This window comes from Nannospalax galili, unplaced genomic scaffold (genome assembly GCF_000622305.1).
Source record: "Nannospalax galili isolate Female #2095 unplaced genomic scaffold, S.galili_v1.0 scaffold17, whole genome shotgun sequence".
In the NCBI taxonomy this organism is placed as follows: Eukaryota; Metazoa; Chordata; class Mammalia; order Rodentia; family Spalacidae; genus Nannospalax; species Nannospalax galili.
This window is the reverse complement of record NW_008342276.1, coordinates 7,375,447-7,381,179: the sequence shown is the minus strand read 5'-3', so window position 1 is coordinate 7,381,179 and position 5,733 is coordinate 7,375,447.

Sequence of the window (5,733 nt, the reverse complement as noted above, 5' to 3'; positions counted from 1 at the left end):
ATTCACAGCTGTGTTTGAAGTATTGCTTACAAAATTAATTGTATAATCTTATTCTTTAAAGTGGTGTCATATAGTAGAAGCAATGACCATCAGAATATGCAATTACAAAGCTATGCACTAAATATTAATAAGATATAGAAGTTATGGGACAATACTAAGACAAATAAGGCATCTAATCCAGAATAAAGAGTATAACGTTATTAGGAAAGGTATTTACTAGGACTGAAAACTGAAGGGCTAGGCTGTAAAGCATGAGAATGGATGAGATCAGAGGAGGGTTTCTTCTAAGCAGAGTTGAATAAGGAACAATGTCAAACACACTCCCGGATGTGGAGATTAAGATTCTTAGTTATGAGCAAGTTAGATGTTGTAGCATGAAATAGCAGCCTAGAGAGTCAAGCAGAGGCTCTGTCCGGGAGAATTCCATGTGCTGCCTTAGAAGTTAAACTTGCATGAAGGATCTAGTGTAATAATGGGGAGCTGAGCAAAAATGACACATTTTGATTTCCATTTTCATTTAAATGCATACGTCTGAGGACAGAAACTGACAACGAGGAAGACAGGGATAAATTTGAGTTCAAACAATAAAATAAATGATGACAATACTTAATCTTTAATATTGGTGGCCACACACATGAAATACTGGCCAAGCATAGTGGCTTCTTTTTGAGTTTTAAGAAAGTATATTTTGTCAAGGAAAATGAACCCTGAAATTGAGTTTGGTAATCACTTAATATCTGTTTGTGCTACACCATATTTAATTTAAAGATGATAAAAATCTCTCATTTTTAATGATTTAAGAAGCCAAAATATAGACATTACCTGTCCAGTGTGCAATGGACTTGATGAACAGAACACAAATCTGAGTTAAGATGTGAACATTCTAAGAATGAGAATGTTGACTAAGGTATGCTAAAATCGTTGTGGCTAATGAATGACATGTAAGCACAGCTTGTAAGAAAGAGGTTTATTACATTCACAGGTCCCAGAGCCTGGTTCTTTGCATGCTATGTCAATCCTCAAAGGAGGTTTCAGGAGGCAGACAGCAAGGGTCATGGGCTTCTCACCAGAGACTCTAATGGCACTTCCACAAGAAAGCCAAACGAGGCATAGAAAATCAAAGAAATAATTTGAAATAATTCCAGCAGGCTTTAGTCTATAGAGGTGGGTGGTGTCTCCTTGCTGGGTACCTGGTACCTGACTTCAGGATAACAGAGTATGGGAAAGCTGCCCTGATATTTGAGACTTAGAGAGGTATTGGGGTTATTGAGTTAGGATTAATGGGGTGTATACGAGAGATGTGCCAAGTTCTTTGCTCTCTTTTTAAGGAAGAGGTAAACACTCTCTAACCAGAAAGCTTTGGAAGAGGTTAAAGCATCATGAAATACAGAAAATAGAAAAGTGTCAGAACTTCAACATTTCAAGATCAGCCCATCGCTTGACCTTTTCAAATTGGAGTTCCATGCCAAATGTTAGTCATTGTACAGCCATGTATAATTTCTCTTAAATGAAGTTTTATTTATCAAACAAAGAAAAGAAACGTAAGAAGAGACAGGATGGAAGGAAGGAAAGAAGAAAATGAGGACTGGAGGGAAGGAGAATGGGGTGTTATGAAATCAAAACCAGCTGAAAATACAACGCTTACTCACATTCTCCGTGCAGCAGCAGTACCTATGCTTGACTGGCTGGTTACATTTAAGTGGATTGCTTTCTTTTTTCCTAGTGAACATATGACAATACCTGGTGATACTTTTAACTGTGACCACCTGGAGGACACTTATAACATCTAGTGTTCAGGAGCTGTGTAAGGCATCTATCTAACTTTCACTGGCAGTCTCCCTAAAACAAGAATTACCTGGCCCAAGATGCCATTGATGTTAGGGGTGGAAAGCCCAGGTTTCAATTAACATCATTTAGAGTGGGACAGCATTTTGTAAATCAGCTGCTTGCCCTGACAATCTGTCACCAAAGAAACTCAAGAAAAATAATGAATTATAGAAAACATTTCTATGTCTAAGAAAATGCTTTTGTTCAAAAATTACAAACATTCAAAATGAAAATTTATTTCCTAATTTAAAGTGCTTTGCAGAGGCTGGAGAAAACTGCTCAGACATTAAAGGCTCAGACTCACAATGATTTATAGAAGCTTGTGACGTCATTGTCACATGATGCTGAATTTTCTAATCAGTGAGCCACAGGTTTAGCATCTTTGCTTTCCTTGGTGTGAGAGAGAAAGGAGCAGGAGGGAAGCGGGGAGTAAGGAGGAGGGAGAGAGAGAGGGAGGAAAGAAGAGAAAAGTAGAAAGTAGCCAATTGTACTTTCCCTGTGAAACTGAACACTTCTGAGAACACAGCCCACCAACAGTGTACCTAGCAACTTCCTTCAATATAGATAGACCTCAAGGTCAAAATGAGACAGGTAGGAAGACAGGAATTATGAGGGTGACAGCTTTATTGCTCCTTATAGATAGGAACGAGAGGATGTAAGAACTATCACAAGGAAACATTGCTTTGATGTTGTTATGGAAAATAACGTTTTAAGGGAAGAAAGTAATTGCGAAAGTTGTAAATTTTTTTTAAAAAAAGTTACCCAGCCATGCCACAAGTGTAGCAACTCTGAACAAGCTCTGAGTTGATTACTAGTGTGAAAGGGGCCAAAGGAAGACATTTTCCAACTTTAGCCAGACTCTAGCAGCAATGGATACAGTTAAAGAACACCAGCAGGCTGAATACAGGGTGTGTTAGACACTCTGTATGTATGACTTGTGCCATTACTGCACTGAGGACACACTGAATAATGTATGGAGACAGCAATGTGGCAGATATATAGCGAAGCACATTTAAAAAGTAATTCATAGAGGTTTCCCTGTTTGCATTGCTTCATTTTTCATATTTGCCAAACAGTACATAAAATTGGAATTGGCTTTCTAGTTTATTCTCTGCAATTTTTACTGTATTACTTTGTTCAGATTCAACATTTAACCCTACAAACAGTGAACAATAGAATGGAGAAAGAGAATCAGGAACTGAGTCGAATCTATAGGTACCATCCTGCTATTCCCTGATTTTCAACTTCATTGAATATGTGGTTCATTTTTTTCTCCTCCTATAGGTTACTTACCAAATAGATGTTAATGATTCTGTTTGAAATTTTTAAATTGATTTTTCTCTATTTTTATTGATTTTTGCGCATTTCATACAAAACATTTTTAAATGTTTTATTTATTATTTTTAATTTGTGTGTATGAGTATATTGCCTGCATATACGTGAGTGCATCCATGTCATGCAATGCCTCGGAGGTTGGAAGAGGGCATTGGATTCCCCTGAAACTGGAGTTAAGGACGGTTCTTAGCCACCATGTGGGTGCTGGGAATCAAACCCGGGTTGTCTGCAAGAGCAGTCAGTGCTCTTAACCACTGAGCCATCTCTCCAGCACCATACAAAACATCTTAATGTGAGCAAAGGGCCTGAGAGGCGCCAGCAGAATGAGGTGTGTGTGTGGCGGGGGAAGCTGCAGCCCATGAAAAGCTGATAGAGGCCATGGTGTGGGTGTTCCAAACATAACCCTATGAGAACTCATGTCTCTGTAAATCACCCCCTTTCCTGGACAGCATATATGCAAAATCCAAATAGAATGTCTTATGTCAGTTTGTCAGTCCGCCTCAGGACCAGGAGACCTTGAGTGAGGGTGGGTCTCTGAGCGGAAAGAGAAAAATTAAGTGAAACACATCCCCTCCCCTATCCATACTGCCCATAGGCCCCCTTCCATGGGTCTTGTACGTGCTGTCATCATTGCTGTGTTAAGTGCATATGAGCAAGTTCCCAGCCTCCTGGAAGACTTTTTCGTGGTCATCCACTACCCCAACCCTTCCAGTTTTTTCACTCCTTCTTCCTCAATGGTCCCTGAGCCCTGGGTGGGTGAAGTTTACTATAGGAGTCTTATTATCTACATTTTGGCCAGTTGTGGCTTTTTGTGCTAATCAGCATCTGTTGCATGAAGACGTTTAGCCGATGAGAGTTGAGAGATGCATTAACATTCTCTGTGCCCCAGTTCCACTATTCCCCTGAGCCTTAGGTGTGGAGGTAGTTGTATTGTAGATGTGTCACTTAGGGCTGGGAATTTCAAAACACTTATTCCCTGTGTATGACCAGTTGTGGAATTCTGTAATAGTCTCCATCTGTTGCCATATGAAGTTTCTTTCATTAGTCTTGGGTGTATACTTATCTGTAAATTTAAGGCTTCATATTTCGCATACTGTAAGAAATTTATTTCCCTAGGGATGTGATGACTTTATAATTTTATTTTATTCTAGAATATCCCACTCTTTCTAAGTTCTTATAGCTTTAATATCTTCTCCACTGTGTCTTCTTGGGAAATGCCTTCTGAGCTCTCACTGGTGTGTGAGAAATTCCTGCTTACCATGCATCCTTGAATTATAAACTATAAAGAGGAATAAGGTATGCCTTTAGAATCTGGATAATGCGGAGTCATCTAGTTTGTGTCAATACACTCAAACTTCACCAGAAACCCTAAAGTAATGATTTTTTTGTATAAGGACATTTAAGTTGCCAATTATCTTAGAATGAATTGTCCCAAATTTGTGCTGACTTGATGTGAAGGACAAAGATAGGAAATCAAAGACGAGTGTCAACAGTGTCTTATGCACATTGCCTTGCTGAGGCCTGGTTTGTCATAGATACTTATTAAGGATTTGTTGAAAAATTAAGAAGAAACTCAGAACTTCTGATCTCATTACAGGGACTGAAAATATTTCTTTTTTTCCCAGAAAAGAATCATATAGCATTTTATTAGGCTTGGTTAGTCAGGATGTTTTTGTCACTGTTACAAAATACCCAAGAGAAACTATTTAAAACATGCCGCTAACCGCGACTCCGACCAGCAGAGTCGAGGCAAGGACAAAACGGACACCAAGGGAGGGTTCAAGCTTCTACCAACTTTATTGCGCAGCACAATCCCTTATATCTTCCCCAAGGACCAATCACAACCATGCACGCACGCAGCATACAGCGGTGGAGACAATTCATTGGTCCACACAGTCAGGCCACATTTGAGGATGTCATAGATCAGGCAGGCGGCGCATGATCGGGCGCATTGCGCTTGTGCGTTCTGGAGTAACAAGCGAGGGTAGCGAGACTTGGCGGTTAGCCAGGGCGCCATCTTTGGCCGACTCGGCCGCGCCCGCTTCCCACATCTCCCCCTTTTTGTTTTATTAAAGGTCATCGGGATCGTGCCTGCCTTAGGTTGCCCCCATCCATAGAACATCCTTACCCGTCATCAACTGTTCAGCAGCATCGGCTGGCAGTCTGTCTTAGGTTGGTATGTTTGTGAGGGGGTCTTACCCGTCTTTGGCTACCGATCCAGCATGCTTAATCACACCTTGGGAGATTCGCCGTTATCCAACGCCATCATTGCCTGTGCGAGCAGCTGCTGTTGGACAACTGTCCTCTGTCTCATTTTACACATGCACCATATCAGACATCCACTCACACAAATCAAAAGGGCCCCCCAAATGGCCATCCCTCCCTGGTCCTTGAGGAAGGAAAAGGCTCCCTGGAGGGTCTTCATCCAATCTTCTATAGAGGCTATCTCTACTCTTGTAGCATTCACCGCCACAATTGATGCCTGTATCTTTGCTCCAGTTGCCTTGAAGAGCTGTAGAGGGTTCTCTAGATAGATTACCTGCCTTAGAGAAATTAAGAAACTCCACAGAT